Below are 12,843 nucleotides of genomic sequence, written 5' to 3'. Positions count from 1 at the left end.
AAAATTTTAAAATATTCTGTTCCTTAGTTATGTTGTGTGGCTACCCTGTCGGGCGCCGGGACGCTCCTTCGCTGGAGCAGCTGCGCGCATTACAAATGCCACTAACATAACATAACATAACATAACCTAATGTCATCCAGAGGTGTCAGGACAAACTAGTAACATAAACAAAGGAAAACAATTATGAATGAAAGACATATTGTGTGCTAGGAGGAAGAGCCTTGGAAAGAAGCCATTAAGGTTTCCTCAGTACGTCATACAAAAGAAACAGTGCACATCTTCCTGTGTGTGGTGTCAGACAAGAAATCTAAACGCACAATAAACATCATGATATGGCAGCCATTTTATAAAGGTGAAGTCAATGCCCGACTGAGGCGTATATTAACCCATGCCAGAAAAAAATACATTAAAACACATCATAACATGTGAGAACAACAAAGGAATGGACATTTATGAACAACATATGTGGGTGTACTGATATATGACAATTATAATTGCATCATATGTAAGAGGTCTTATATGCTATTGATTGTGTTAATGGTGACTGCTCAGTTCTATAAAATAATAAACATGTCTTTAAAAAAAACACATCATAACAATTTTGTTCCAATTGCAATAACTTTATGTCAATAGACACGTGAAATCAAATGTGGAGCAACTCATATTAATGCACAGCACATATATAATTCAAATGTGGAATAACTACCACCCACATTAAGCAATTCAACACCACATTGAATACAGAACTCCCTCCAATCAGAATCGTCCTCGCAAAGGTTTTAACTGGTAATAATGCATACATTCATTTGGTTGCAACAGAATTTTAAAGAAGATAAATAATGGACCGTTTTTCATAACTCTAAAGTTTGTGCTGTATTGATATTCCACCAGTCAATTAAAATGTGATTTCCGCACTTTTTATGTCGCTCCTTCTTAACCTCAGTATGATGTCACACGGCTGCCAACCAATAAGGGTTAACAAGAGCAACTGGCAAAAGCTCACAGGTCATGTCAGATCATTTTTCAACCAAGGCCTTAGAAGGCGGGTTGCTGCCTACTGTATCTCCCATGTTCTGATAATTTCTTACAAACTACTCCACAGGAAATGCTGTTAATTCCACATCTCCTGTTCCCTCAACATGGCCTCCAGGTGCGCTTCCTTGCCATCATTGATATGGACAGTTAGCACACTAGTGCATCAGTGGGACTCTGCAGTGAAGCTAAAGTATAGCCTGATGGAGCAACATAGAGACCACTGCAGGGGGAAGTGCAGGCCAGATGTTTTTATCTAAAGAGGGCGAGGAAGATATTTAGGAATTCATAGACAATGTACCCTGATTTCACATTTCCAGACCACTATCTACTCCTGACTAAAGGAGCATAAAAGAAAAAAATAAGTTTAGTCAAGTATGATGCATCAACCTCCAAGTGGACAACCCTTTTTAGAATGAAAAAGAAAGCCTTAAATCTCTCCTCAAATCATAAAATCAAGGTAGCTCTATTGATACACAATTCTTAGTTGTTCCTCAGAGACATGATCACTTTTCTTATTCAGCTGCTCACTCTATACGCCTAAAAAGTGTGTAAATGTCTAGATGATGTGGGCACTCAAGTAAAAATTGCAATTGTTTGTTACAGAACAATTAATATATTTAACCCATACATTTTATCAAAATGGAAGGATTGGTTTGACCCCCGAAGACAGCAGCTGTTTAGTGCAGTTAATGATTTTGCTGTTGCTTGCAAAGCATGCGGAAACAGCCTTTCTCATTGCAAGGAGCTCATCTGAAGCAGCGTGCAACAGTGCCGCTGACACCGAAAACAAGGCTCTGGGAACGGTCGCTGCGAAGGGCCCGCGCGCGCGCGTCCTCATTAGTGAACACAAGACTTTAATATTAGATGTGGAGCAGATGGCAGCTCAGACTTGTTATATCACTGTTGGTGCATGTTCTACAACTGCAAAACACAACAAACAAGCTTGTGCAATGCGTGGCACATTTGCTGCCTGGTCGCACATGGCATAAAGAAAAATTCTCACCCAGCCATTGGGATCGTTGGTGCATCGGTTGAACCATTATGAGCATCACGTAGGGAGCCGCGTCAATTTATTTGGGAAATATAAAGGAGTTGCTTGCTGTGATTCATGTCTTGTGGTGTGAGCATTTCAAGCAATCAAGGGAAAAAGCCTATGGGTTTCCGTCTGCTCTATAATAGTTTTACGAACAAATCTAAAATATTAGTCGAAATCGAATTGAAATTAAATGTTGCATTCTGATCGATGTTAAAACATTCACCATAGATTAGAAAAAGTGAATATGAAGGCTATATAGTAATTGAAATGGTGGTAGTTGTGGACCAAGGAGGTAAACAAATGGTTGAAGAAGGTATAAGAAGAGATCATGAAGATAGAAGAAGTACATACATCCTCCAAGAAGGTCGAAAAATGGAACAGGAAGAAAGACATATTGTCCAATGATTCAGAACAATGGTCCACATTGGTAGAAGGCATGTGCATCCGAGAAAGTAGACAAATGGTTTGGCAAACAATGTAGAAGAATAACCCAAGATGGTGGAAGAACAGTCCAAGATCATAATGGAATGGTTCAAAGAGTTTAAATAATAGACCCAACAAACAAAATATGTCAATGATCCATCCAAAACAGTAGAAAGATGTAGAAGGTACATCCAAGACGGCAGAAAGATTGTATGCTCAAGAATGGAGAAGATTGGCCAATCCAAGAAGGTAGAAAAATTGTATGTTTGAGAAAAGTCTGGGGAGAGGATGTAGCCTTACAGCTAGAGCAGTCGACCTCGAAGCTCGACACTGAACATCCTGTGATTCAGGTCAAATCACTGAATCTCTCCGTGCCTTACAAAAAATGAATGTGTCCTCATGTAACGAAACTGTTGCTCATGTAAAGCGCACTGATACCCGATGCCTCGGGTCTAGTTTGCGCTATATAAAATAAAAATAAAAAATAATAATCTACCTCACTCAACCCCACTCCAATCTACCCTACTACACTCCACACAAAACTACCCTACTACAATCGACCCCACCCTAACCCAATCTACCCCACTCCACTCTACTCCAATCTACCCCAGTCCAATTTCCCCCACTCCATTCCAATTTACTAGACTCCACTCCAAACTCCACTGCAATCTGTACAACTACTCTCCAATCAAGGTACCCCACTCCACTCTACCCCAATTCATCACAATCTACCCTCTCCAGGCCACCACAATCTACCCCGCTCTACTTTAATCTACCACACTCCAATCCATCCCCACACTCTAATCCAGAAAATGTACCCCAATCCACTTTACCACACCCCACTCCACTCCACTCTACCCAAATCTACCCCCACTCCATTCCAATCTACCCCACTGCAGTCTAACACAGTCCACTCAAGTCTACACCACTCCACTTCAATGTAACCCACTGCACCCCCTCCACCCTAGTCCAACCTGCCCCAATCTACTCCACTCTAATGTACCCCATCTACTTCACTCCAATCTACACCTATCTACTCCACTTCACCCCACTCCACTGCAATCTAACCCATCACACTCTACCCTACTCCAATCCTCCTCACTGCATTCCAGTATACCCCACTCCACTTCAACCTACCTAATCCAATCCCTCTCCATTCCACCCTAATCTACCTCACTACCCTACACTCCGATCTACCCCAACACACCCTTTCACATCTATCTCACTCCGCTCCAATCTTGACTCTCCTCCAATCTAGCCAACTCCACTCTACCCCAATCTACCAAATGCAATCCTACTCTAGCCAACCTACCCCTCTCCACTTCACTCTAATCTACCACCTGCCACTCAACTCTATCCCACTCCACCCTAATCCACCCCACTCAACCCCACGCCAATCTTACAAACCCTACTCCACCCCAAACTACCCTACTCCAATCTATCCCATCCAATCTACCCTAATCTACTCCACTCCAATCTACCCCACCCTAACCCAATATATCACACTCCAATATACCCCACCCCATCCCAATCTACCCCACACCACTCTATCCAACTCCACTCCACCCTACTCCACTCCAATCTACCCCACTCCCATCTACCCCAATCCACCCCACTCCAATCTATATGACACAAATCTACCCCACTCCACTCAAATCTACTGCACTTCACTCCAATCTACCCCACCATAACCCACCCAATCCATCTCACCCCAATCGACTCCATCAACGCTAATCTACCTCACTCCACTCTACTCCTCTCCACCTAACCTCAATGTACCCCACTCCACTCTACCCAATCTACCCCACACCACTCTACCCCAATCTACTCCACACCACTCTACCCCAATCTACTCCTCTCCAATCTACCCCACCCACCTCACTCCACTAACTTTTAGCCATGCTGAACATGGTGTACAATTTGGCTAAAACTCATTACCAAAGACAATAGCTCTCGCACTGGCAAGACCTATTGGCCTTGCCAATGCTGGTTTGCTTCTGTATTTATATACATATGTAAAATGCTCAGTTTTACCTTTTAGTAACTTAAGAGTGCTAGAAGAGCAAATAAAAGATATGTAAACGGTCATATAGTATATATTTTTGTATTTATTCTTTCATTGAAGTAATTTAACTGTTTATATGATTTAAATGAAGAGAAACTGTTCTATATGGCACATTAAAATGGCATTATTACTCACAGAATACAGCAATATAGTTTTATCATGTATGCAGTTCCCTGATATCTAGTGCAAGGACTACCTATTGGGAGTTATCTTAAAGGTAATGCAGATATTTCTTAAGTAGTTTGCAATGTTGGAGGAAATTTATGATTTCATTACATATCAAGTGTGTGCTGGGAAGAATATCTGCGTGCAAACTTGAACCATGGCCCACTCTACTGGTTGTTATTTGGTTGTAATCTTTTATTGTTATATTTGGACTGAGGGGTATGTTAATGATGACAATTATTATTGTGCTAGGACTGTAATTTGTTACCCGTGTTTTAACTGCTGAATACATCATAACAACACAATATGATCCATGTGTAACAGCCAACTAGGCAGAAATCTTTCTATGAGGGTCCTATGCTCCAAGATGTTAAGGTTGACCCTTGTCACTTGGAAGACATTTGTTGACACTCAGGTCTAACCTCTGACAAAAACAGCACAAATCCACAGAGTTTGAGGCACCTGTTTTAGCCTAACTCAAAGCCACATTTGCAGGACCACCCAACATCACTGCTAAAGTAGTGCTGTCTGTTTCAATGACTACTTCAGTCCGAGAGATCACTTAGGGCCTGATTCACAAAGGTAAACCTAGACCTGAAGTCTAAGGTAAGACCTGAAGGCTAAGTTAAGACCGGAAGTCTAAGTTTTTACCTGAAGTCTCAGGGCCCAGTTCATTTAAGGTAAACTTAGACCTGAAGTTTAAGTTTAGACCTGAAGTCTCAGGTCTTGATTCATAAAAGTAAACGTAGACCTGAAGTCTAAATTTATACCTGAAGTCTAAATTTAGACTTGAAGTCTAAGTATAAACTTTAAGTCTAAACTTAGACTTCAGGTATAAACGTAGACTTCAGGTATAAACGTAGACTTCAGGTATAAATTTAGACTTCAGGTATAAACTTAGACTTCAGGTCTAAACTTAGACTTCAGGTCTAAACTTAGACTTTAGGTCTAAACTTAGACTTCAGGTCTAAACTTAGACTTCAGGTCTTAACTTAGACTTCCGGTCTTAACTTAGACTTCAGGTCTAAACTTAGACTTCAGGTCTAAACTTAGACTTTAGGTCTAAACTTAGACTTCAGGTCTTAACTTAGACTTCAGGTCTAAACTTAGACTTCAGGTCTAAACTTAGACTTCAGGTCTAAACTTAGACTTCAGGTCTAAACTTAGACTTCAGGTCTTAACTTAGACTTCAGGTCTTAACTTAAACTTCAGGTCTTAACTTAGACTTCAGGTCTTAACTTAGACTTCAGGTCTTAACTTAGACTTCAGGTCTTAACTTAGACTTCAGGTCTTAACTTAGACTTTACGGAAGCCTGTGAAGTCTGATCAGTATTGCCAGCACCCCCAAATTTAACGTGTGAAATTCCGCCCTAATCGCTGAGTTTTTCCTCACTCTGCGTAGTGCGCAGAGTTCTGAAAAACTCTGCTCATCTGAGTTTTTTCCTCACTTGCGCTCGCCAATATTAAGTTGGCCAGGGAGTTCACACAGGAAGGAGTCTGGTTTAAGACTTGCAAGTTTGTGTCCATTTCATTGTTAGAATTTCTTATGGGAAAGAAGAATTCGTTTCTTGCCCAATAAACATAGCTCTTTGTACGGAATGTTCTAAATATGAATACATTGATTCCATAGACGGTAGATCTGTTGCAACACACATCCATCAAGTTAAAAACAAAGGACTGGTAAACTTGGAAAGTTATCACCACAGGCTTCCTCCTCCACTGGGAGACTTTTCCTAGAAATCACAGGAGTCCAAGGCTATTCCTAGGCAGCTGCAACAGCTGCAAGCATTCAAGAGGACTGTAAGGCATGCATAGCGCACATCTGGACATACATAATTATAACACTGTGGTGCCTCTGTAGCTAACTTTTAAATATATTAACCCCTGATAAAATAAAATAATATTTCTGTATATAAACTCATTACCCCACACAGGAAGGAGAGAATGCAACCCAGTTCCAATGGAGGAATGAATGAAAGCAAAGCATTTTGAACATCCATGTTTTCCCATCATGGTAATTACACATAATTCTAGCCCTTGTAATCCTTTGCAATGTGGCACCATCTGCAAACAAGACTGTGCCCAGTATCCCCCTCCCTGGGCCACCTCCACTTGACTGCCATCCACTTAGCAAAGGGAAAGTTTTGCAGAGTGGTAGGACTGGAATAAAGACTGCATGGTGCCTTCATGCTAGTTGGTTGATTTACTTTCCCTAAATTAAGAATAGTGGCATCAGCCCTTAGCAGGACGACTGGACGATAATGTGGAATGATGGACTGTGTGAGGTAAATAATTGAATCTCTGATTTAATACACTGGCTTCAATCTATCCCACTTCACTACAAGGGACATCCCTATATAGGCGCAGTGTGGTCTTCAACTGCAGGAAGTATCAACTCAACAGGAACTGAGGTCAGTCAACCATCAACCATCAAAAGGAACAGGAACTAAGGTCAGTCAACCATCAACCATCAAAAGGAACAGGAACTAAGATCAGTCAAAAACACTTCTTATACATAAGACACTGGATAAAGTACCTTCTGCAATACACATTAGAATAATACAAGTCACTGAGGAGTTCTGTGACCATACAGAGGGACCAGGCAAAGGTCTTTACATAGAGATTACAGTCTCCCATGTATTGTTACAACACAACATACACTGCCAACTCAGCTCGATGCACAGCCACTTCCTTGTCGATCAGTGAGCGCCATTGTAATTGTTTGAAGAAGTTTGTGACCACCTGACTTTAAGGTCCATGAGAAGGTTGGAAGCAGTATGTACTCAGGAGTTGAATTTCGGCGGAGGTATCCCAGGAAAAAAGATAGATACATGCTAGTGTTATACTATAAAATATAACATTCAGTGTGCCTCTCAGCTAAAGCTAAATCCACTCCAAATACCGCTGGAGGCAATGCTGCCCTCAACCAGAGTCAGCGCTTAGATGGCCTCTCCAAGGCACCACAGACACAAAGAGTAACCATTATCGTTGACCCGCGTCCACAATTAGGTTTGCTGGAGACATTGATACAAGGCTGGCATCACAAGTGTTGTGTTGCAGAAGGGGATTACAAGCACCATCAGCCACCCTCAGGAATTTTAACATGACCATCTCCAAGATACGCTCATGGTTCATACATGGCACACATTGACTTTGTGTGGTTCAGTAGAAAGTTCTGACTTACGCCATCTCATCCACAGATTCCTCTCCTGGATCGTCGGCTGTCAAATGAGTCAGACTCACAACCCAGTCCTATGAAGAGCCAAAAGTGGACTATACCAGCTCACATCAAGTCCCTCAATAAGGCATCCGCCTTCACATAATAAGTGGTCATTGGTAGCTCCAACGATCAGGGGAGTCGTCACCTCATTACTTGATGCACTCATCCAATGTCTGTCCAACTTCCATTAGTATTTTTTCCTCTATCCATGTTTGGGTCATGCCCACTCCCCCTCACTTCCTGGAATTTCCAGAAGGCTGCAACCACCTCCTATTATCGGTCTAAACACAACAGCCTGTGCTGCAAACACAGTCCAGGAGTGGGCTTTGGCACTCACATGGGCCAGATCCTGGTAGGATCCTAGACTCTACTGCCCTCACGTCTCGCCCTGACGATGACAATGTCAGGATCAAATGGCAAGCAATCTCCACCTCTCTCAGCAGAAACCAGGGCCCCTGTCTGCCTCTTAAGAGACACTACTCTAGAAGGATACTTTCAGGTAAAACCCTGCCAGGTGACCCCTATACTATTTTAGAAGATCCTAACAGGCATGCCCAGTTCAGGCTAGCGAGTGTGGGATCGCTGTCCTGAAACCACAGGGATTCATTACACTTTAATGGCCAGAACAGAAAAATACAGAAAGGAAAGGATAACAGACCAACATCATCAAAAAATAAACATCATAAATCAATAATGACATCCGAGCATCCGCATATATGGTAAATAAATCAAGTTATTGTGGACAATTTGTACAATGTATAGAACTTATACTTTCAGGAACAATCTAATGTTTGCCTTTAAAAACAACGGTAAGTGATAGACTCTCAATTGTGGTGGCTTTGCAATAGCCCATCCTTGCATCACACCATGGGGCACCCACTGACCATGCCAATATATGCAAAGGTGCCTAAAATATAGCATAGCACAGGTTGGACGCACTTGCAGGACTTCTCAACAAACGAGAGCCATATCAATTTGTGCAAGGTTAAAAGGTCACAATTCAATACCACCCAGCATAAGGAAGCCTAGCGGGGTTAGTCTTTCTCACCATTGCTCCTTATAAGCCTACAGACAAGGGAACATCGCCAGAACATTCAAAACTCTTCAATTGCCCAACTCTGATAGTTTGTAATGAATGGAGCATTCAATTCTCGAATCTCAAATCCTCTCCAGATAAGTAAGCGACTTAATGCAAAATGATGTTAATTTGAAAGAGCAAGAGAGTAAGCAATGCCTCATCTGAGTCCTCTCCGTTTGCTGATTCAGTATTGGGAGAACAATTCCATATGAAACAGTATACAAGGAACAACAAGCATTTACAATGCAATAGGTCTCGCAGCATTAAAGTTTGAGTTATTGGCATTGTGTATGACAATGCCAATAGTTATAACTTTTGCAAATGTGACACCTATAGCATTTGTAATGCAATATGTGTTGTATTTTTGTGACTTAGATGTATTGATATTACAAATAACAATGGCTTTTAATTTTTTTAATAATTAATACTTGAATAAAAGTTATTGTAATTGAGTCGGTGGAAGGGTGACGTGGGTGGGGCAGCAAGTTGTAGTGGAGAGAAAGGAGGGTGAAGTTGGGAGAGAGGAAGGTGAGAGAGAAAAAAGGGTGAGGTGTGGAGAGTAGAAAAGACAAGAACAGAAGTGAAATATTAACATCTTTTGTGTAACTACAGATGCAGCTAATCTCAAAAATTGGTTGCTTGCAGCGCCAGAAAGCCTCTTTTCGAGTAGGTGAGATGGCCACTTAAACTGAGGTGTGGAAATGTGAGCGGCTGCCCCGCCCCCTACATAATCCCCCCCCCCTACATACTTCCCCCCCATCCACCCCTGGGATATATATGGTGATTACTAGGTGACAACAACAATAGCAAGTTAATTAGCATATATGACATTTTCTTTAGTGTTGTTCAGTCCGCAAGACTTGGTAACACACACACTCTCCCTCTCTCTCTCTCTCTCTCTCTCTCTCTCTCTCTCTCACTCTCACTCTCTCACACACACACACACACTCACACATACAAACACACTTTTTTGTAGTTCAATTTTTCATTCACAGCATACAGCTAGAGGGCGTTGTTCATTGCTCAAGCTCTTGTCATATTCTCAGTTTAGCTTGCAAAACATGCAACCGATTGCAACCCCCCTTTACATAACTCATGTACCAACACTTCGACTGTTTAAATGTGTGATTTCCTGCATCTGATAATAAGAGTAACCCTTAATTAACCAAAAGGTCTAAAGTCACTAAAGGCGGAGGGTCAGTCTATGGTACCAAGAAGAGACCTCGCTGTAGTCTCTGACTACTTTCATCTTTCCTTCCTGACATAAGGCGGGGGGCTTCAAGAAGCGTAAAGATATAAGAAATTCCAGGGAAGTACTTTTGCATATGAAGCAGTTGGGGGAACGTGTGGAAATGCTGGCTTTAATGTGTCGTTGCGTCTCTCTTAGATGTCACAAGACCTCGCAGTCGTGAAAGAAAGGGCCCTGTGACAAATGTTCTAGGGTGAAAGAGGAATTATTATTTTATGTTTACTTGGGTATAATGGGTGTCAGTGGGTTGTTATTGTATCGTCAGTGAGACAGACGACACGTTATATTTGATTGAAAGTTATCCATTTGCGAAAAATGAAAAACCTCCTACAAATATTGTAAAAACTAGGCGTCTTTCCACATGGTATTTCACAAGGCACTTGTGTGGGCTGCAAGTAAAACAGCGAGGTAAGGAGCGTGTATTAAACATAGCCATAGGGTGAGTGAAGTCTTCTGTGTGCAGATACAAGACTACCCAGCAGCTCCCCCAACCCCCCCTTCAGGTCTGCACATCACCCTGGAATCCACCAGGCCCTCCTTCAGGTAACCCCAGACAGCTTCCCCTCCCTACTGTAAATGTTTGTGCAGTCAATCCTGCAACCCCGTGCCCGTCAGAGTGGCAAGCGAGGTGTTTGATCTCTCCTCACAGGCCTGGCACACTGTACATAATCCTGCTGTGTGCGGCCGGGGGAGGGGGGAATAACACCTTCAGGAGCCTTGATTAGAATGCGAGGCCCCCCTGACAAGTTAAGCCCACGCGCTCTGGGGTGAACTTGGCTTCAAAAGTTTGCTGAAAGCTGAAGAAATGTGGGCTCTCGCGCTGACACAGGCAAATAAACATTCCCGCCGTAGGAAGGTTTATCCAAAGAGAAAAAAACGGCCGCGCCAACGGGGGCAAAGTGCAATATATCGCATCGCCGTGGCAGCTAAGAGTAGCCACAAAAGACTATTTATTTTACTTACCGTAGTGATTGATGGAGTTTATGAGTCTCACCCCGACCTGGGCGTGATTGTTCATCATTAGCACGATATCAAAGAGCTCCTCGCTGTCCGGGTAGAGCTCGCGCAGCCTGATGTTCACCTCCTCCACGGCCGGCAGGTAGAAGGTACGAGGATGAGTAAATAAACAGGCAGCCATGCGGTACCCTCTGCACAGAGGGGAGAAAGGAACGCACCGACGGCTAGAACTGTAACTGTAACCATGATTTCTGTGGGAAATCTGCCAGCAGTAAAACAATTTGTGCCACACAAATGCCCGGCATTTTCGCGTCTTTCGTTTCTCTCGTTCTCTTAGCTACTGTGCTTGCCTTGACTTGCTGCTCAAGGGACATGTTTGTACAAGATAATTTTTTCTTTTTCAAACGACCAAGGTATTTCGCCTTGTCCCTGGACATGCCTGGAAGCGAATGTGAGCACAGAAAAGAACAAGCAAACTCACCGCCGCAGCCCGGCTTCAACAGGAAGCCAGGCAACCTTTGTTGGGACGGGGGCGGGGCCGGACACGCGACCGGAGCTTCCTAGGAGGCAGGCTGCAGTGGCTGGCGCATGGCTCCGGTGCATAGAGAGGAGAGCCCTGAGTGCAGCCGGCGTCCGCCCGGGAAGCCAAGGAGCGGAGTGCCTGTGTCCCTGTGCCCGTTTACGTCGGAGTGAGCAGCCCGGAGCGGGACGAGTAGAAGTCCGGGTGAGTGGGGCTCCGTGCTTGCGTGTCTGTGTGTATGCAGGGGGTGCAGGGGGGGGTGGGGTTGGGGGGCGGCAGTGTGTATGTGTGTGTGTGTGTGTGTGTGCGCCTGTGTGTGTGTGTGCGTGCATGCAGAGGGGTGGGGGCTGCCTGTGTCTGTGAGAGCCAGGGCTTTTTACCGCGCATGCGCAGCAATCAGGCGCGCTCCCGAGGTGAAATCCGACACTGGGAAAGCTCGTGACACTTTGGTGTCCACTCTCCCAAATACGGATAGCATTAGTTGGCGAGCTGACAGCATTCATGCTTCGCATGAATGCTAACGTCAGCTCGCCCTAAAAAAGCAGAGTGTAGTATTTACTCAGAATTTTGGCAACTGAAATACATGCCCTGCCCTACGGAGCCACTATGGAATTCCAGACACTGCGGCATGAAAGTAAAGTTGGTCATCGGGAGCTCATGCAACAAGTTGGTCGACTTGTAGTTTCATGAATATTAGTAGACTTAGTCTACATTCATCTAAAGTCACCAGAAGAATCCACTCTGTCAATGGCTTCTTGTTGCCATATAGTCTTACTGTATCCATACCTCAATCAAAATTTGGTAATTGTGGAATTCAGTGGCATAGATGGAGGATTGTTGTACCACTTAATCAAATCCATTGGCTCGAGTTGTCTCTGAACAAAACTTAACCATAATGTTTGGATCCCTGCCTGGGTGGCACAAGTTCATCATACCCAAGTGGGACAAGAAGATGTCTTCTATCTCCTAGTACTGTACCCGATACATTAAAAGGCTTCTTTAATATTATTTCTATGGTATTAAGTCTTAGATCTACAGTTCTCAAGTGAGAACTCAAGCAGAGTTGGGTGGTGGGCGCGTTACAATTAGTGTCGT

At 43.4% G+C, this 12,843-nt stretch overlaps 1 protein-coding gene and 1 long non-coding RNA gene across 4 annotated transcripts in view; one reads left to right on the top strand and one right to left on the bottom strand.

The window, feature by feature from the left end:
- The window catches only part of LOC144754272 (G-protein-signaling modulator 1-like), an 886,476-nt gene that overhangs the window by 578,003 nt on the left and 295,630 nt on the right, over positions 1-12,843 (bottom strand). Inside the window, exon 1 of one of the 3 annotated variants that reach the window (XM_078641904.1) lies at positions 11,235-11,720. The exons of the other annotated variants lie outside the window; for them this stretch is intronic. The gene's annotated coding sequence lies outside the window, so the exon portion shown is untranslated. Of the gene's footprint in view, positions 1-11,234; positions 11,721-12,843 lie in introns of those variants that run through there. 3 annotated transcript variants of the gene reach the window in all.
- Positions 11,823-12,843, top strand: part of LOC144754274 (uncharacterized) — a 72,718-nt gene continuing 71,697 nt past the window's right edge. Inside the window, exon 1 of the long non-coding RNA XR_013594688.1 lies at positions 11,823-11,952. This is a non-coding gene — a long non-coding RNA (uncharacterized LOC144754274). The remainder of the gene's footprint in view (positions 11,953-12,843) is intronic.

This window comes from Lissotriton helveticus, chromosome 5_1 (genome assembly GCF_964261635.1).
Source record: "Lissotriton helveticus chromosome 5_1, aLisHel1.1, whole genome shotgun sequence".
NCBI lineage: Eukaryota > Metazoa > Chordata > Amphibia > Caudata > Salamandridae > Lissotriton > Lissotriton helveticus.
This window is presented reverse-complemented; position numbering and strand designations above follow the sequence as displayed.